Source organism: Phascolarctos cinereus, unplaced genomic scaffold (genome assembly GCF_003287225.1).
Source record: "Phascolarctos cinereus isolate Bilbo 61053 unplaced genomic scaffold, phaCin_HiC Scaffold_3;HRSCAF=262, whole genome shotgun sequence".
Taxonomy (NCBI): Eukaryota; Metazoa; Chordata; class Mammalia; order Diprotodontia; family Phascolarctidae; genus Phascolarctos; species Phascolarctos cinereus.
In genome coordinates, this window is record NW_027555736.1 from 61470307 (window position 1) to 61493060 (window position 22754).

At 34.4% G+C, this 22754-nt stretch overlaps 1 pseudogene; it reads left to right on the plus strand.

Moving 5' to 3' along the window:
* Positions 1–121: 121 nt before the first annotated feature.
* On the plus strand, positions 122–18514 carry LOC110201583 (UV excision repair protein RAD23 homolog B pseudogene; annotated as a pseudogene).
* The last annotated feature ends 4240 nt before the right edge of the window (positions 18515–22754 follow it).

Genomic DNA, 22754 nt, shown 5'->3' on the forward strand with positions numbered 1-22754 from the left:
ACACAATGAAAGTTCTGTATCCAAAGGAGAATTCCCTTTCTTTTAGTCACCCTGAAATGAAAGATCCTATTCCAACCATGTCACTATTGCTTAAATATGAGTTGGGAACTCATCTCCAAGAATGGGCTTCTGTGCCAATGTATGCTTCATGCAAGAAAGTCAGTCTCATGACTTCTTAGGCACACCTTGTTTTTGACCCAAAACAGCCTTACTCTGTTGGACCACTGTTTTGTTTGTTTCGTTTTGGCCAGACTTGGTTCTAAATAATTTTTGCTTTTATCCAAAGATCCTCAAGGGAGGAGGACTGATCATCTCTAAGGATAGTCACAGATTCTTAGCTGATCAGAAAAGGAATGTGCCACACACAATCTCTGACAGCAATTCCAGAAGAGTTCCAAAGACATGCCAAAGACAGCATCCTAATATGTGGGAGCCTCCACATAGGTGGCTATTGTGAAGGGCAAAACATTCATCAGAAGCATACATGTTCCACTGGGTTTGTTTTAAATACATATAAATATAAAAGCCACCTTGCAATCAACTTTCATAGTTCATATCCAAGGAATTTTTCTCTCTTAGGCTGACACAGGGGCAAGGACTATAACATATTAATCAACTGCTTTAGGGACGTTAGTGGAAAGAAATTATTTAAAAAAGAAACTGTAATGGTATTATGTGCCTAAACTTACAACTGCCCCAATTCTTGAAGCACTGGACCTGAAGGAAAAGGAAGGCTAAGCCTAAGGCAAAGCAGAAATTCAGCTGGCTTGGTCCCTGCTCCTTTGTATCTCATTCTGCTAGAGTGAGCAGCTGTCTTTTCATCTCACTCCATGATAGATTGATAGATAGATAGATAGATAGATAGATAGATAGATAGATAGATAGATAGATAGATAGATAGGTAGATAGATAGATGTGGATGGTTGGATAGAGAGAGAGATGGATGGATAAATGGATGGATGGATAAGTGGATAGATATTAAATACTTATCATGTGCCAGGCACTGTATTAAGCAAAGGGAATACAAACACAAGCAATGAATCCAGTCCCTGCCTTTAAGGAGTTTGCTTACATTCTAAGTAAGGGGAAAACAACACTTAAGTTAGTGATTCTGTGACATCTCAGCTATGTCAAGAAGTATTACTAAGTTCAGAATGAAAAAACCTCCAAAATAATTTTAAGTCATCCAGAAAAATCACTTTTCATTCTTTTTAATCTAAAAGAAATATGTTCTATATAGTCCTATTTTGTGTATGTGATGGAAAAGGGTTCCAAAAAATAATAAAAGATAGTATGTGGTATAAACCATGTGAAAGACTCTCACATGTTTAGAAAGGCCCAAGTATATTTTTTTTCTTATTTAATTACTTCTTATTCTAAATTTAACACTCAATAAAATGGATATTTCCACATACAAAAAAAATAAACAAACAAGGATTGTACATGAAACGGTGAATCTCTAATATATTAAGTTTGTATTTCCTTTGAAGTACATAATAAATTTAACCTATAACTTTCAAAGGTATAACATTTGTATTTCATATGGGTCTTATTCTGGTTCTTCCTGTGAATTTTTTTAATTAAATTTTATTTTTTCAGTTACCAAGAGCTTTTTTTCTTCTTCTTCCCACATCCCTTCCCTCTCCCCACTGGGGAAAAAAAAAGAAAAGAACATCAGAATTCTTATTAGTTAAGCAAAAGAAATTCCCACACCAGCCTTGTCCAAAAACAGGTCTCTTTCTGCCCATCGCTTCTCTGTCAGAATGTAGGCAGCACTCTTTATCATCAGTCCTCTATAATCATGAGTGATCATCACACTAAGAGTTTTTAAGTCTTTCAAATATGGTATTGGTGTTTCAGTGTGAAGTATTTTCTGGGTTCTTCTCACTTCATTCTGCATCAATCTATATGTATCTTCCAAAGGTTTCTCTAAATTTACTTTGTATTTCTTCACTTTAAATATGTCTATTCATAGCTTTTGGCCATTTATCAATTGGAAAACAGCTTATTCTTATAAACTTGAATTGATTCCTTGTATATCTTGGATATGAAACCATATCAGAGAAGCCTGATGCAAAGATTTTCCCCCTCAGTTATTTTCCCCTCTAATCTTAGCTGTACTAGATTGGTTTCTGTGCAAAAAATAAAATAAAAAATTACATTTTAAGAATTTTTTATTTTTTTTCTTTTCAGGCAATTGGGGTTAAGTGACTTGTCTAGGGTCACACAGTTAGTAAGTGTCAAGCATTTGGTCTGAGGCCGGATTTAAATTCAGGTCCTCCTAACTTTAGGGCCAGTGCTCTATCCACTGCGCCACCTAGCTGCCCATGAATTTTTTTAATACTATTTTCTTAACACTTTTTCTCTGCTCCCCAACCCCTCTTTGCACAGAAGAAGACAGTTATGTAATAAAAATGTGTTCAGCACTAATGCTCTAGGGCTTTATGCAAATAGCGTCTAAGCCCCTGTCCCTTTTCTCTGTCCCTCATTCAGGCCTCAATCACAGGTTCTCACCCTTTCTTTTTAAATTGTTTTTCACAATTTTTCTCTTTTAATCGGGTGTCGAAAAGAATCGTGATGGTGGCAACCAGGCCCGATGAACTAGCGGATTCACTCACTGCCTCCCAGACCTGTCCACCGCTTCTGAGAAAGGACACCCTCACACACACTCCTTACCGGCCCAGTGTCTTGGGGAGAAGGCGATCACGACTGCTCATGCCAGGAGAAAGCGACAGCGGCCCAGGTCGGGGGAAAGGCCGTCCTGCCAGACGAATGTTACCAACCCCACCAGCCGCCTGGACCCAACGCCCGAGAAGCCGACCGAGCCCACAGCAACCATGGCTTCCCTGGGCCCACGTACACCACGCACATCACTCTAAATTACCTCCAGCAACAGACCTTCAAGACTGATTTCCACCCCGAGGAGCCAATTAAGGCACTGAAAGAGAAAATTGAATCTGAAAAGGGAAAAGATGCCTTTCCAGTAGCAGACCAAAAATTAATTTATGCAAGCAAAATTCTCAAAGATGAAACTACCCTCAAAGAAGACAAAACTGATGAGTAGAACTTTGTGGTGGTCGTGGTGACAAAATGCACAGCAGAAGCCACTTCAACACCATCGGCAGCTAGCTACAGCTCAACAGTCAAATCCTGCTTACAATTAGTTCAACTACCTCAGCATCTGTGGCTCGAGACCAACCCCCTTCTCAGGCCTTGGATCCCACCTTACATCTTCAGCTGTCACTCCCACTCCAGCTGCAGCAGCTTGTGAACCTAAACCTACTGATGATTAGGTACTGATAAGTACTAAATAGTACTAATAAGTGAACCTATACCTACTGATAAGTAGGTACTAATAAGTACTAAATAGTACTAATAAGTGAACCTATACCTACTGATCAGTAGGTACTAATAAGTACTAAATAGTACTAATAAGTGAACCTATACCTACTGATCAGTAGGTACTAATAAGTACTAAATAGTACTAATAAGTGAAACTATATCTACTAAAGAGTAGGTACTGATAAGCACTAAATGGTACTAATAAGTGAACCTATATCTACTAAAGAGTAGGTACTGATAAGCACTAAATAGTACTAACAAGTGAACGTATATCTACTAAGGAGTAGGTACTGATAAGCACTAAATGGTACTAGTAAGTGAATCTATATCTACTGATAAGTAGGTACTAATAAGTACTAAATAGTATTAATAAGTGAACCTATACCTACCGATGAGTAGGTACTGATAAGCACTAAATAGTACTAATAAGGGAACCTATATCTACTAATGACTAGGTACTGATAAGAACTAAATAGTACTAATAAGTGAACCTATATCTACTAAAGAGTAGGTACTGATAAGCACTAAATAGTACTAACAAGTGAACGTATATCTACTAAGGAGTAGGTACTGATAAGCACTAAATGGTACTAGTAAGTGAATCTATATCTACTGATAAGTAGGTACTAATAAGTACTAAATAGTATTAATAAGTGAACCTATACCTACCGATGAGTAGGTACTGATAAGCACTAAATAGTACTAATAAGGGAACCTATATCTACTAATGACTAGGTACTGATAAGAACTAAATAGTACTAATAAGTGAACCTATATCTACTAAAGAGTAGGTACTGATAAGCACTAAATAGTACTAATAAGTGAACCTATATCTACTAATGACTAGGTACTGATAAGCACTAAATAGTACTAATAAGTGAACCTATATCTACCAATGAGTAGGTACTGATAAGCACTAAATAGTACTAATAAGTGAACCTATATCTACTAAAGAGTAGGTACTGATAAACACTAAATAGTACTAATAAGTGAACCTATACCTACCGATGAGTAGGTACTGATAAGCACTAAATAGTACTAATAAGTGAACCTATATCTACTAATGACTAGGTACTGATAAGCACTAAATAGTACTAATAAGTGAACCTATATCTATTAAATAGTAGGTACTGATAAGCACTAAATAGTACTAATAAGTGAATCTATATCTACTAAATAGTAGGTACTGATAAGCACTAAATAGTACTAATAAGTGAACCTATATCTACTAAATAGTAGGTACTGATAAGCACTAAATAGTACTAATAAGTGAATCTATATCTACTAAATAGTAGGTACTGATAAGCACTAAATAGTACTAATAAGTGAACCTATATCTACTAAATAGTAAGTACTGATAAGCATTAAATGGTACTAATAAGTGAACCTATATCTACTAAATAGTAGGTACTGATAAGCACTAAATAGTACTAAAAAGTGAACCTATATCTACTAAATATAGGTACTGATAAGCACTAAATAGCACTAAATAGTGAACCATATCTACTCATGAGTAGGTACTTTGATAAGCACTAAATAGTACTAATAAGTGAACCTATATCTACTAAAGAGTAGGTACTGATAAGCACTAAATGTACTAATAAGTGAACCTATATCTACTAAAGAGTAGTACTGATAAGCACTAAATATACTAATAAGTGAACCTATACCTACTGATCAGTAGGTACTAATAAGTACAAATAGTACTAATAAGTGAAACTATATCTACTAAAGAGTAGGTACTGATAAGCACTAAATCGGTACTAATAAGTGAACCTATATCTTACTAAAGAGTAGTACTGATAAGCACTAAATAGTACTAATAATGAACCTATATCTACAAATACTAGGTACTGATAAGCACTAAATAGTACTAACAAGTGAACGTATATTCTACTAAGGAGTAGGTACTGATAAGCACTAAATGGTACTAGTAAGTGAATCTATATTCTACTGATAAGTAGGTACTAATAATACTAAATAGTATTAATAAGTGAACCTATACCTACCGATGAGTAGGTACTGATAAGCACTAAATAGTACTAATAAGGAACCTATATCTACTAATGACTAGGTACTGATAAAACTAAATAGTACTAATAAGTGAACCTATATCTACTAAAGAGTAGGTATTGATAAGCACTAAATAGTACTAATAAGTGAACCTATATCTACTAATGACTAGGTACTGATAAGCACTAAATAGTACTAATAAGTGAACCTATATCTACCGATGAGTAGTACTGATAAGCACTAAATAGTACTAATAAGTGAACCTATATCTACTAAAAGAGTAGGTACTGATAAGCACTAAATAGTACTAATAAGTGAACCTATACCTACCGATGAGTAGGTACTGATAAGCACTAAATAGTACTAATAAGTGAACCTATATCTACTAATGACTAGGTACTGATAAGCACTAAATAGTACTAATAAGTGAACCTATATCTATTAAATAGTAGGTACTGATAAGCACTAAATAGTACTAATAAGTGAATCTATATCTACTAAATAGTAGGTACTGATAAGCACTAAATAGTACTAATAGTGAACCTATATCTACTAAAGAGTAGGTACTGATAAGCACTAAATAGTACTAATAAGTGAATCTATATCTACTAAATAGTAGTACTATAAGCACTAAATAGTACTAATAAGTGAACCTATATCTACTAAATAGTAAGTACTGATAAGCATTAAATGGCACTAATAATGAACCTATATCTACTAAATAGTAGGTACTGATAAGCACTAAATAGTACTAAAAAGTGAACCTATATCTACTAAATAGTAGGTACTGATAAGCACTAAATAGTACTAATAAGTGAACCTATATCTACTCATGAGTAGGTACTGATAAGCACTAAATAGTACTAATAAGTGAACCTATATCTACTAAAGCGTAGGGACTGATAGGCACTAAATAGTACTAATAAGTGAACCTATACGTACTAAAGAGTAGGTACTCATAAGCACTAAATAGTACTAATAAGTGAACCTATACCTACTGATCAGTAGGTATTGATAAGCACTAAATAGTACTAATAAGTGAACCTATATCTACTCATGAGTAGGTACTGATAAGCACTAAATAGTACTAATAAGTGAACCTATACCTACTGATCAGTAGGTACTGATAAGCACTAAATAGTACTAATAAGTGAACCTATACCTACTGATCAGTAGGTACTGATAAGCACTAAATAGTACTAATAAGTGAACCTATACCTACTGATCAGTAGGTACTGATAAGCACTAAATAGTACTAATAGTGAACCTATATCTACTCATGAGTAGGTACTGATAAGCACTAAATAGTACTAATAAGTGAACCTATATCTACTAAAGAGTAGGTACTGATAAGCACTAAATAGTACTAATAAGTGAACCTATATCTACTCATGAGTAGGTACTGACAAGCACTAAATAGTACTAATAAGTGAACCTATACCTACTGATCAGTAGGTACTGATAAGCACTAAATACTACTAATAAGTGAACCTATACCTACTAAAGCGTAGGTACTGATAAGCACTAAATACTACTAATAAGTGAACCTATATCTACTAAAGTAGGTACTGATAAGCACTAAATACTACTAATAAGTGAACCTATACCTACTGATGAGTAGGTACTGATAAGCACTAAACAGTACTAATAAGTGAACCTATATCTACTAAATAGTAGGTACTGATAAGCACTAAATAGTACTAATAAGTGAACCTATATCTACTAAAGAGTAGGTACTGATAAGCACTAAATAGTACTAATAAGTGAACCTATATCTACTGATGAGTAGGTACTGATAAGCACTAAATAGTACTAATAAGTGAACCTATACCTACTGATCAGTAGGTACTGATAAGCACTAAATAGCACTAATAAGTGAACCTATACCTACTAAAGCGTAGGTACTGATAAGCACTAAATACTACTAATAAGTGAACCTATATCTACTAAAGCGTAGGTACTGATAAGCACTAAATAGTACTAATAAGTGAACCTATACCTACTGATCAGTAGGTACTGATAAGCACTAAATAGCACTAACAAGTGAACCTATACCTACTAAAGCGTAGGTACTGATAAGCACTAAATACTACTAATAAGTGAACCTATATCTACTAAAGCGTAGGTACTGATAAGCACTAAATAGTACTAATAAGTGAACCTATATCTACTAAATAGTAGGTACTGATAAGCACTAAATAGCACTAACAAGTGAACCTATACCTACTAAAGCGTAGGTACTGATAAGCACTAAATAGTACTAATAAGTGAAACCTATACTCTACTAAATAGTAAGGTACTGATAAGCACTAAATAGTACTAATAAGTGAAACCTATACGTACTAAAGATAGGTACTGATAAGCACTAAATAGTACTAATAAGTGAACCTATATCTACTAAAGAGTAGGTACTGATAAGCACTCAATATTTACTAATAGTGAACCTATATCTACTCTATGAGTAGGTACTGATAAGCACTAATAGTACTAATAAGTGAACTATACCTACTGATCAGTAGGTACTAATAAGTACTAAATAGTACTAATAAGTGAACCTATATCTACTAAAGAGTAGGTACTGATAAGCACTAAATAGTACTAATAAGTGAACCTATATCTACTAATAGCGTAGGTACTGATAAGCACTAAATAGTACTAATAAGTGAACCTATATTCTCAAAGAGTAGGTACTGATAAGCACTAAATAGTACTAATAAGTGAACCTATACCTACTGATCAGTAGGTACTGATAAGCACTAAATAGTACTAATAAGTGAACCTATACCTATAAAGCGTAGGTACTGATAAGCACTAATACTACTAATAAGTGAACCTATATCTACTAAAGCGTAGGTACTGATAAGCACTAAATAGTACTAATAAGTGAACCTATACCTACTGATCAGTAGGTACTGATAAGCACTAAATAGTACTAATACGTGAACCTATTACCTACTAAAGCGTACGGTACTGATAAGCACTAAATAGTACTAATAAGTGAACCTATATCTACTAAAGTGTAGGTACTGATAAGCACTAAACAGTACTAATAAGTGAACCTATACCTACTGATGAGTAGGTACTGATAAGCACTAAACAGTACTAATAAGTGAACCTATATCTACTAAAGAGTAGGTACTGATAAGCACTAAATAGTACTAATAAGTGAACCTATATCTACTCTGGAGTAGTACTGATAAGCACTAAATAGTACTAATAAGTGAACCTATATCTACTAAATAGTAGGTACTGATAAGAACTAAATAGTACTAATAAGTGAACCTATATCTACTAAAGAGTAGGTACTGATAAGCACTAAATAGTACTAATAAGTGAACCTATACCTACTGATCAGTAGGTACTGATAAGCACTAAATAGTACTAATAAGTGTACCTATACCTACTTATCAGTAGGTACAAATAAGTACTAAATAGTACTAATAAGTGAACCTATATCTACTCATGAGTAGGTACTGATAAGCACTAAATATACTAATAAGTGAACCTATATCTACTAAATAGTAGGTACTGAAAGCACTAAATAGTACTAATAAGTGAACCTATACCTACTAAAGCGTAGTACTGATAAGCACTAAATACTACTAATAATTGAACCTATACTTACTGATCAGTAGGTACTGATAAGCACTAAATAGTACTAATAAGTGAACCTATACGTACTAAAGAGTAGGTACTCATAAGCACTAACTAGTACTAATAAGTGAACCTATACCTACTGATGAGTAGCAACTAATAAGTACTAAATAGTACTAATAAGTGAACCTATACCTACTGATGAGTAGGTACTGATAAGCACTAAATATACTAATAAGTGAACCTATATCTACAAATAGTAGGTACTGATAAGCACTAAATAGCACTAACAAGTGAACCTATACCTACTAAAGCGTAGGTACTGATAAGCACTAAATAGTACTAATAAGTGAACCTATATCTACTAAATAGTAGGTACTGATAAGCACTAAATAGTACTAATAAGTGAACCTATAAGTACTAAAGAGTAGGTACTGATAAGCACTAAATAGTACTAATAAGTGAACCTATATCTACTCATGAGTAGGTACTGATAAGCACTAAATAGTACTAATAAGTGAACCTATACCTACTGATCAGTAGGTACTGATAAGCACTAAATAGTACTAATAAGTGAACCTATATCTACTAAATAGTAGGTACTGATAAGCACTAAATAGTACTAATAAGTGAACCTATATCTACTTAAGAGTAGGTACTGATAAGCACTAAATAGTACTAATAAGTGAACCTATACCTACTAAAGCGTAGGTACTGATAAGCACTAAATACTACTAATAATTGAACCTATACTTACTGATCAGTAGGTACTGATAAGCACTAAATAGTACTAATAAGTGAACCTATACGTACTAAAGAGTAGGTACTCATAAGCACTAACTAGTACTAATAAGTGAACCTATACCTACTGATGAGTAGCTACTAATAAGTACCAAATAGTACTAATAAGTGAACCTATACCTACTGATGAGTAGGTACTGATAAGCACTAAATAGTACTAATAAGTGAACCTATATCTACTAAATAGTAGGTACTGATAAGCACTAAATAGCACTAACAAGTGAACCTATACCTACTAAAGCGTACTGGCACTATGATAAGAACACTAAATAATAAATAGTACTAATAAGTGAACCTATATCTACTAAATAGTAGGTACTGATAAGCACTAAATAGTACTAATAAGTGAACCTATACGTAATAAAGAGTAGGTACTGATAAGCACTAAATAGTACTAATAAGTGAACCTATATCTACTCATGAGTAGGTACTGATAAGCACTAAATAGTACTAATAAGTGAACCTATACCTACTGATCAGTAGGTACTGATAAGCACTAAATAGTACTAATAAGTGAACCTATATCTACTAAATAGTAGGTACTGATAAGCACTAAATAGTACTAATAAGTGAACCTATATCTACTAAAGAGTAGGTACTGATAAGCACTAAATAGTACTAATAAGTGAACCTATATCTACTGATGAGTAGGTACTGATAAGCACTAAATAGTACTAATAAGTGAACCTATACCTACTGATCAGTAGGTACTGATAAGCACTAAATAGCACTAACAAGTGAACCTATACCTACTAAAGCGTAGGTAATGATAAGCACTAAATACTACTAATAAGTGAACCTATATCTACTAAAGCGTAGGTACTGATAAGCACTAAATAGTACTAATAAGTGAACCTATACCTACTGATCAGTAGGTACTGATAAGCACTAAATAGTACTAATAAGTGAACCTATACCTACTAAAGCGTAGGTACTGATAAGCACTAAATACTACTAATAAGTGAACCTATACCTACTGATGAGTAGGTACTGATAAGCACTAAATAGTACTAATAAGTGAACCTATACCTACTGATGAGTAGGTACTGATAAGCACTAAACAGTACTAATAAGTGAACCTATATCTACTCATGAGTAGGTACTGATAAGCACTAAATAGTACTAATAAGTGAACCTATATCTACTAAATAGTAGGTACTGATAAGCACTAAATAGTACTAATAAGTGAACCTATACCTACTGATCAGTAGGTACAGATAAGTACTAAATTGCACTAATAAGTGAACCTATATCTACTAAAGAGTAGGTACTGATAAGCACTCAATATTACTAATAAGTGAACCTATATCTACTCATGAGTAGGTACTGATAAGCACTAAATAACAAAGTGAACCTATACCTACTGATCAGTGGGTACAAATAAGTACTAAATAGTACTAATAAGTGAACCTATATCTACTAAAGAGTAGGTACTGATAAGCACTAAATAGTACTAATAAGTGAACCTATATCTACTAAATAGTAGGTACTGATAAGCACTAAATAGTACTAATAAGTGAACCTATATCTACTAAAGAGTAGGTACTGATAAGCACTAAATAGTACTAATAAGTGAACCTATGCCTACTAAAGCATAGGTACTGATAAGCACTAAATACTACTAATAAGTGAACCTATATCTACTAAAGTAGTACTGATAAGCACTAAATAGTACTAATAAGTGAACCTATACGTACTAAAGAGTAGGTACTCATAAGCACTAAACTAGTACTAATAAGTGAACCTATACCTACTGATGAGTAGGTACTAATAAGTACTAAATAGTACTAATAAGTGAATCTATACCTACTGATGAGTAGGTACTGATAAGCACTAAATAGTACTAATAAGTGAACCTATATCTACTAAATAGTAGGTACTGATAAGCACTAAATAGCACTAACAAGTGAACCTATACCTACTAAAGCGTAGGTACTGATAAGCACTAAATAGTACTAATAAGTGAACCTATATCTACTAAATAGTACTGATAAGCACTAAATAGTACTAATAAGTGAACCTATACCTACTGATCAGTAGGTACAAATAAGTACTAAATAGTACTAATAAGTGAACCTATATCTACTAAATAGTAGGTACTGATAAGCACTAAATAGTACTAATAAGTGAACCTATATCTACTAAAGCGTAGGTACTGATAAGCACTAAATAGTACTAATAAGTGAACCTATACCTACTGATGAGTAGGTACTGATAAGCACTAAACAGTACTAATAAGTGAACCTATATCTACTAAATAGTAGGTACTGATAAGCACTAAATAGTACTAATAAGTGAACCTATATCTACTAAAGAGTAGGTACTGATAAGCACTAAATAGTACTAATAAGTGAACCTATATCTACTCATGAGTAGGTACTGATAAGCACTAAATAGTACTAATAAGTGAACCTATACCTACTGATCAGTAGGTACTGATAAGCACTAAATAGTACTAATAAGTGAACCTATACCTACTAAAGCGTAGGTACTGATAAGCACTAAATACTACTAATAAGTGAACCTATATCTACTAAAGCGTAGGTACTGATAAGCACTAAATAGTACTAATAAGTGAACCTATACCTACTGATCAGTAGGTACTGATAAGCACTAAATAGTACTAATAAGTGAACCTATACCTACTAAAGCGTAGGTACTGATAAGCACTAAATACTACTAATAAGTGAACCTATATCTACTAAAGCGTAGGTACTGATAAGCACTAAACAGTACTAATAAGTGAACCTATACCTACTGATGAGTAGGTACTGATAAGCACTAAACAGTACTAATAAGTGAACCTATATCTACTAAAGAGTAGGTACTGATAAGCACTAAATAGTACTAATAAGTGAACCTATATCTACTCATGAGTAGGTACTGATAAGCACTAAATAGTACTAATAAGTGAACCTATATCTACTAAATAGTAGGTACTGATAAGCACTAAATAGTACTAATAAGTGAACCTATATCTACTAAAGAGTAGGTACTGATAAGCACTAAATAGTACTAATAAGTGAACCTATATCTACTCATGAGTAGGTACTGATAAGCACTAAATAGTACTAATAAGTGTACCTATACCTACTGATCAGTAGGTACAAATAAGTACTAAATAGTACTAATAAGTGAACCTATATCTACTCATGAGTAGGTACTGATAAGCACTAAATAGTACTAATAAGTGAACCTATATCTACTAAATAGTAGGTACTGATAAGCACTAAATAGTACTAATAAGTGAACCTATACCTACTAAAGCGTAGGTACTGATAAGCACTAAATACTACTAATAATTGAACCTATACTTACTGATCAGTAGGTACTGATAAGCACTAAATAGTACTAATAAGTGAACCTATGCCTACTAAAGCATAGGTACTGATAAGCACTAAATACTACTAATAAGTGAACCTATATCTACTAAAGCGTAGGTACTGATAAGCACTAAATAGTACTAATAAGTGAACCTATACGTACTAAAGATTAGGTACTCATAAGCACTAACTAGTACTAATAAGTGAACCTATACCTACTGATGAGTAGGTACTAATAAGTACTAAATAGTACTAATAAGTGAATCTATACCTACTGATGAGTAGGTACTGATAAGCACTAAAACGTACTAATAAGTGAACCTATATCTACTAAATAGTAGGTACTGATAAGCACTAAATAGCACTAACAAGTGAACCTATACCTACTAAAGCCTAGGTACTGATAAGCACTAAATAGTACTAATAAGTGAACCTATATCTACTAAATAGTAGGTACTGATAAGCACTAAATAGTACTAATAAGTGAACCTATACCTACTGATCAGTAGGTACAAATAAGTACTAAATAGTACTAATAAGTGAACCTATATCTACTAAATAGTAGGTACTGATAAGCACTAAATAGTACTAATAAGTGAACCTATATCTACTAAATAGTAGGTACTGATAAGCACTAAATAGTACTAATAAGTGAACCTATACCTACTGATCAGTAGGTACAAATAAGTACTAAATAGTACTAATAAGTGAACCTATATCTACTAAATAGTAGGTACTGATAAGCACTAAATAGTACTAATAAGTGAACCTATATCTACTAAAGCGTAGGTACTGATAAGCACTAAATAGTACTAATAAGTGAACCTATACCTACTGATGAGTAGGTACTGATAAGCACTAAACAGTACTAATAAGTGAACCTATATCTACTAAATAGTAGGTACTGATAAGCACTAAATAGTACTAATAAGTGAACCTATATCTACTAAAGAGTAGGTACTGATAAGCACTAAATAGTACTAATAAGTGAACCTATATCTACTCATGAGTAGGTACTATAAGCACTAAATAGTACTAATAAGTGAACCTATCTACTGATCAGTAGGTACTGATAAGCACTAAATAGTACTAATAAGTGAACCTATACCTACTAAAGTAGGTACTGATAAGCACTAAATACTACTAATAAGTGAACCTATATCTACTAAAGCGTAGTACTGATAAGCACTAAATAGTACTAATAAGTGAACCTATACCTACTGATCAGTAGGTACTGATAAGCACTAAATAGTACTAATAAGTGAACCTATATACCTACTAAAGCGTAGGTACTGATAAGCACTAAATACTACTAATAAGTGAACCTATATCTACTAAAGCGTAGGTACTGATAAGCACTAACAGTACTAATAAGTGAACCTATACCTACTGTGAGTAGGTACTGATAAGCACTAAACAGTACTAATAAGTGAACCTATATCTACTAAAGAGTAGGTACTGATAAGCACTAAATAGTACTAATAAGTGAACCTATATCTACTCATGAGTAGGTACTGATAAGCACTAAATAGTACTAATAAGTGAACCTATATCTACTAAATAGTAGGTACTGATAAGCACTAAATAGTACTAATAAGTGAACCTATATCTACTAAAGAGTAGTACTGATAAGCACTAAATATACTAATAAGTGAACCTATATCTACTCATGAGTAGGTACTGATAAGCACTAAATAGTACTAATAAGTGTACCTATACCTACTGATCAGTAGGTACAAATAAGTACTAAATAGTACTAATAAGTGAACCTATATCTACTCATGAGTAGGTACTGATAAGCACTAAATAGTACTAATAAGTGAACCTATATCTACTAAATAGTAGTACTGATAAGCACTAAATAGTACTAATAAGTGAACCTATACCTACTAAAGCGTAGGTACTGATAAGCACTAAATACTACTAATAATTGAACCTATACTTACTGATCAGTAGGTACTGATAAGCACTAAATAGTACTAATAAGTGAACCTATATCTACTAAATAGTAGGTACTGATAAGCACTAAATAGTACTAATAAGTGAACCTATACCTACTGATGAGTAGCTACTAATAAGTACTAAATAGTACTAATAAGTGAACCTATACCTACTGATGAGTAGGTACTGATAAGCACTAAATAGTACTAATAAGTGAACCTATATCTACTAAATAGTAGGTACTGATAAGCACTAAATAGCACTAACAAGTGAACCTATACCTACTAAAGCGTAGGTACTGATAAGCACTAAATAGTACTAATAAGTGAACCTATACCTACTGATGAGTAGGTACTGATAAGCACTAAATAGTACTAATAAGTGAACCTATACGTACTAAAGAGTAGGTACTGATAAGCACTAATTAGTACTAATAAGTGAACCTATATCTACTCATGAGTAGGTACTGATAAGCACTAAATAGTACTAATAAGTGAACCTATACCTACTGATCAGTAGGTACTGATAAGCACTAAATAGTACTAATAAGTGAACCTATATCTACTAAATAGTAGGTACTGATAAGCACTAAATAGTACTAATAAGTGAACCTATATCTACTCATCAGTAGGTACTGATAAGCACTAAATAGTACTAATAAGTGAACCTATACCTACTGATGAGTAGGTACTGATAAGCACTAAATAGTACTAATAAGTGAACCTATATCTACTAAAGAGTAGGTACTGATAAGTACTAAATAGTACTAATAAGTGAACCTATACGTACTAAAGAGTAGGTACTGATAAGCACTAAATAGTACTAATAAGTGAACCTATACGTACTAAAGAGTAGGTACTCATAAGCACTAACTAGTACTAATAAGTGAACCTATACCTACTGATGAGTAGGTACTGATAAGCACTAAATAGTACTAATAAGTGAACCTATATCTACTCATGAGTAGGTACTGATAAGCACTAAATAGTACTAATAAGTGAACCTATATCTACTCATGAGTAGGTACTGATAAGCACTAAATAGTACTAATAAGTGAACCTATACGTACTAAAGAGTAGGTACTGATAAGCACTAAATAGTACTAATAAGTGAACCTATACCTACTGATCAGTAGGTACTGATAAGCACTAAATAGTACTAATAAGTGAACCTATACCTCCTGATGAGTAGGTACTGATAAGCACTAAATAGTACTAATAAGTGAACCTATACGTACTAAAGAGTAGGTACTCATAAGCACTAAATAGTACTAATAAGTGAACCTATACCTACTGATCAGTAGGTATTGATAAGCACTAAATAGTACTAATAAGTGAACCTATATCTACTCATGAGTAGGTACTGATAAGCACTAAATAGTACTAATAAGTGAACCTATACCTACTGATCAGTAGGTACTGATAAGCACTAAATAGTACTAATAAGTGAACCTATAGTATTAATGCTCCTAAGGAAGAACAACCAGCAGAGAAGCCAGTAGAAGCCGAACACCATCTGGCAGTACCCTCGGTGACTCTTCTCAGTCAAACCTTTTCGAAGATGCAAGGAATGCTTTTGTGACTGGCCAATCCTATAAAAATATGGTAACCGAGATCATGGCAATGGGCTATGAGCAAGAGCAAGTAATTGCAGCCCTGAGAGCCAGTTTCAACAACCCTGATAGAGCAGAGGAATATCTTTCAATGGGTACCCCAGGAGATAGAGAGAGTCTGGCTGTGGTGGATTCCCCAACCCCCAATCCCACCCCAGGCTGCCAGCACAGGTGTGGCTCAGTCTTCAGCAGTGGCAGCAGCTGCAGCCCCAATAACAACTAGCACTACTTCTAGAGGACATCCACTTAAATTTTTACAGAACCAACCTTAGTTCCAGCAGATGACACAAATTATTGAACAGAATCCTTACCTTCTGCCAGCCTCATTACAGCAAATGGGAAAAGAAAATCCCCAGTTACTGAAGCAAATCAGCCAAAACCAAGAGCATTTTATTCAAATGCTAAATGAAGCAGTTCAAGAATCTTTTGGTGAAGGAGGAGATGGGGGTGGCAGTGGAGGAATGAGTGAAGCTGGAAGTGGTCATAAGAACTACAATCAAGTAACACCTCAGGAAAAAGAAGCTATAGAAAGGTTAAAGGCATGAGGATTCCTTGAAGGACTCGTGATACAGGCTTCTTTTGCTTGTGAGAAGAATGAAAATTTGGCTGCCAGTTTTCTTCTACAGCAGAATTTTGATGAAGATTGAAAGTGACTTTTTAAAAATCTCATACTTCACATGAATGTTCACTGGATTATCTGGGATGGCTGGGCTCATATCCGTAATACTTGGTATAAGGTAGGAGTTGTTGGGAAAGGGTTGAGAGAAGATGTAGGAAACAGGGCAGGAATAAATACAGTGTGTGTCTGCTTTAAATTAGCAGATGCAGAAAATCCACCCATTGTAAAATACTATACAACCAAAAACCAGCTTTTGCAGATATTTAGTTCCTTCTATAAAACTGTAGGTAACTTCTCCCAGGTTTTCACTCTTTCTTTTGACTTAACATTGGTTTTGGAAAGAGCCTTTGCCACCTAGGATCTACAATCTTTATTTCATGGCAACACTGGACAATGACTTTGTGAAATTCAAAAGATTTGGAGCAATTGTAAACATAAATGCCAAATTATAGGTGGTTATTTTTGCTGCTTCAAATATGTATGAAATTAGTTGGAGAAAGACAATTCTTTCATGTTAATTTCTGGGGGGAGGGAGAAATCCTGTCTGATGAAAACTATTACTGCTATTTTACCATTCCTTGATAATTGACTGAGACCCCTTCTAACACGACTTAAGAAGCTGTACACATCCAGGCAAAGTTATTTTCTTGTTGGTGAATTTTTTTTCTTGTGGCGAAAAAAAAAATAGTAGAAACCTAATTACTTTTTACTTCAATGTTATATTGCAGTGAAAGTTTTAAAATAATATTGTATGTTTGCTTTTGATGTATTCCATTGCCAACTGAGCACTTTTGGGGCAAATGGAGAAATGTAACATTCACTCTCTCTTCTCTCCCCTCTCCCCTCAGCAGAAATGTTTTGAGTTCCAGATGCTACCTTTTTTACTGATTAAAAAGCTGATCCAATATAAAATTGAAAGGAGTATTTCAAAACTAGTTTTCTGATGCTTGTATACTTTTCCCCCTTTCTCATATGAGAGTATATGGCCAACTCAAGTCACTGGTATTGTATTTCTTTCTTTAAAAAAAAAATAAGTACATAGAACTGCCTCCAGGAACTTTTCTTCCATTAAAACAAAAAGGGCAAAACCTATTGGGAGGGTTGGGAAATGGAAGCTGGTAAGATACAAAACTTTTTAAGCAATCAAGGTAGAAAATCAAAGTAACTCAAGGCATATTAAAAGCAAAACCTTAATAGCAGTGTTGGCTTTCTTTTGTTTTGTTTTACCCTTTTGATTTTCCTTTGTAAATCTTGGTAGTTAATCCTAAGAGGGAGCAGGCACCTACGCTCTTGTTTCTCGAAGATATTTTGGCCTAACATAAACTTAAGTATTTAAAGAACTGATCTTGAACTTATTTTGACTCTGTGATGCTGAACAGGAAGATGAAATTGGCACGGATTTTTCCTGAAGTAATCTCTTGCAATATATTTAGCACAGCTTGATGATGATGCTTTTTGAGCTTCTGTGTCATGCATTTGTTACCTTCTGTCTCCTCTGAAAATAAACAAAACTATGATTTTTCTGAAAAAATAAAATAAACTCTTTTTCACAAAAAAAGTATTATTTTCTAAACTTAGGGTTTATTTTGTTTATGATTAATCCCTCTCAGATCTAGCATCCTTCATACTCCTCCATTTTCCTAATTTTTCCTCTCCCCCTTTCCACCTGTTTACCTGTTGGTTGAAGCCCCTGATTGGGTATTTCTGCACCAAACTTTTTATGTATGTGTGTGTTCTGCCTTTCTTTGACCAGTTCAGATGAAAGTGAGATTCAAGTGACATCCACCCTTCCACCCTTCCTTGTTTGCATAGACTTCTACTTGTATCCTCCCTTTTTGTGAGATAAGTTCCCAACTAATTACTCCTCTTTTTTTCCCCTAATGTATACTTTTCCCTCCTTCCTTTCCTTTCTTCTTTTAAGATCAAAAAATGTAACAAAAATCACTCCCAGAGTCTCTGACTTTTTTACTTCTTCTATGACCCCTGATAACATTACAGTTTTTAGGGAATGCTTGTATCATTCTCCCTTCCCATTAGAATAGAAGCACTCTATCCTTATAAAGTCTTTTCCCAGTTGTTCACTTACATTTTCTTTTTTATCTTTCTCTTTATTCTCACATTTGTATTTTAAATTTTCTACTCAGCTCTGGTCTTTTCATTGGGAATCATTGGAAGTTCTCCATTTATTGAAAAGTTCCTGTTTTTCCCACTAGAACTATACTCAGTTTTGCTGGGTAAGCTGTTCTTGTTTGTAAACCTATATCTTTTGCCTTTTAGAATATCCTATTGCATCCTTTCTGCTCCTTTAAAGTGGTAGCTACTAAATTTTGTGTGATCCTGACAATGCTCCTTGATATTTCAACTCTTTTTTTTTTTGGCTACTTGTAGCATTTTTTTTTTCTTTGACTGGAAATTCCAGATAATGACATTCCTTGGAGCTTTCATTCTGGGGCTTCTTTCATGAGGTAACTGGTGAATTCTTTCTATTTTCACTTTACTTTCTGATTCTAAGAGATCTAGAAAATTTTCTTTCAAGATTTTTTGAAATATAGCATTCAGGCTCTTTTCCTGAGCATGGCTTTCAGGTAATCTAATGATTCTTAAATTATCTCTCCTTGATCTGTTTTTCAGGTCAGTAGTTGTTTATATGATGTATCTTACATTTTCGGGGGGGGGGTCTATCTTTTGACGTATTAATGTTTCTTATTTTATGGTATCATTAACTTTTGCTTGGTCTAGTCTAATTCTCAAAGAGTCTGCTACTTGGATGAGGCCTTATACCATGAGATTACTAAGCTATTAATTGTCTTTCTACCTATCCTTCTACCTATCTATCTCCCTGACTCTCATTTCTTTTGCAATGTTTTCATCTAGATCTTTCATTTTATTTTGATGAATCATCTTAATTATTTTGTTTAACACTTACATTATATCTTCTAAAACTTCTAATTGATCTTGTGGGCAATCTTTGTTTTTGTTTGAGGTTTAATTTGTAGGAGTTTTAGAATTATTATTCTTTTCTGGGTTTGTGTCATGAGTATCACTGACATCATAATTGATCTTTATCTTTTTTTGTTTATTAATTCTTCCAGCAGTTTGCTCTAGGAAATTCTGCATTGCTGGCCTAGATAGGAATTCTAGAGCTTGAATCTGTAATTCAGATCCCTCTGGAATATACCTTACCCCCCCAGGTTGCTACCCTAGGTGGAAGAAGCGGGTTCATAATTTTCTCTGGGTAATGCCAGTTCAAGGCTCTGGGCATTAAGTCTACAGTCCTAGTCCATCTTGGAAACCCTACCCTGTAGGCCTGGGCTCAGGTCTGAGTCCACAGTTAACTTTGAGTGTCCTTGAATTTCTGGCCAGGGTCAGATTTCTGGGAGCTAAATCTGTGGTCTCAGACCATTCTAGGTCCACAGTTCTTGCCCTGATCACTTACCTGTAGGATGAATTTTTGATCTTTGGCTAGAAATATGACACATCTTAGTTTAGCCTTTGATATCCAAGTCTGTACTTATCTGGTGGCCTTCTTATATTGTTGTTAGAGTAGTTGTGGGAGGACCTGGGCTGAACTGCTTCATGCTGTTCTACCATCTTGTCTCAATTTCCCATGTATACTTTGACAGATTTCTCACATCATTGGCTCATTGTTCTTCTTGACCACCCACCCCTCAAAAAATGAGAGCTTTCCTATGTGACACAATCCAGTGTGTGGTCACCAATTGCCTTTGGAAGCACACAGATAGAACCCCAGGAAGTATCATCCTGTATGGCTTCTCAGTACATTATAGAATCATAGATTATCCTCTTCTTACTGTCTTCCTGCAATGTAGCTTTTCTGCATTGCTCTGCCTGCAGTTCTATAAAGCTCCCCCAAAGTGGCATGGGTAGCCCCTTTTCAGAAGAAACATAGGATTTGGAATTGGTCCAGCCTCCCTATTTTAGAGATAAGGATAGCTGAGAGCTACAGAAGTTAAAAGACCATGTCCAAACATCATACAGGAAGGGCTCCATCAGGTCTTCTACAGTTTCCCCCAAATATGCAGATTATAAGTCCTCCAAAATTGAGTACATTTCATAAGTTACTATAGTCCTAAAGCTCAAGTAGACATTTATAATGCCCCTTTATGGCACAGTTATTTAATTCATGAGATGTAGAAAATACTCACTCATTGGGGTGAGAATTGTACTAGATAACTTCTTGAGTCATGCTGAGATTTTATGACTGTGAACTGTCCTTATTACTCTCAGGTCCATAAAAAGATTTCCACTTTGTTTTGTATGCCTGATACAATCAAATCTTGCTCAAATAGAGAGGAGAAATGGACTAGTCATCAGAGCATTTCTCTGTGCCCTCTGCCAAGGCAATTAAAGAAAGTATTCATCATTGGAGATGTTTCTGTTCTAAGGCAACCTGCTAAAATATTGTATGGTCCAGAATAACTGGGGTCATTCTGTCATGACATTCAGGGTATGGGCATGCTTGCATCCTCCATTATGAAAGACTGATACAAACACTTATAAACAAATTTATAAGAAATATGTGAATTATTAAGTGTGAAAAATTTATAGAAATATTTTTCTAATTGGAAAAGTATGATAGGTGAAAATGTTGTTTGTTTAGGGTTTTTTTTCATCTTGAACTCTGGGATGTTCCCAGCACAGAGCAGGTCATGAGAGATGAAAGTATTTGGGAAATTCTTGTTGAAGACATCTTTGTTACTTAGGTGCATCTTGCTTCTTCCCTCATTGGGAATTGCTTACTTAGTTGATGGAATCAAAAATATAATAATAACTGACATTTATATGGTACTTTAAAGTTTTCAAAATGTTTTACATATACACCTCACAACATTACCCTATGAGGTATGTACTACAGGCATTATTATCCCCATTTTTCAAATGGAAAAAAGTGAGTCTCAGAGAGACCCTTTACCCAGGGTCACATAGCATCAGAAGTGGGATTTGAACCCATAATTTACTGAAGTCTTCTTGACCCCAAGTCCAATTCTCTATCCACTACACCTCAGTGCCTCCATGTACTTCTCCCTAGAGGCCAGAGGTTGATGGGTGGAAAAAAGTCCAAAAAACATCCTTTTTATCCGCAGAAGAAATCCTAATTAATTACCGTGCACCTCTATGAAAATCTGGTCTCTTCTACCCTCTAGTGGCCAAAATAACTTATGGCTAAAGCCTACTCTAAAGTTTTTCATTGGCCCTTCAATACGATAGAATATTTTGTTTTCCAGATGGGTGGAATCACAAATGAACTTTCAAATGTCACAGCAGGTTAGAATAAAGATCTATAAACTAATGTCTTCACACCCCCAAGCCATTTTGCTGGCAAAGGTGTAGAGAAGAACTTGTTCTGATAGTAAGTAAGGGGTGTGTGAGTGTTCAAGAAGGACCAGCACCTCAGGTGTGAGGGCTTGCCAAGCCCCTTTCAAGGCTGCTCATCCACCTTTGATGTCCACCTGGCATATGGTTCTCACCTGTACCTCCAGGAAGCTGT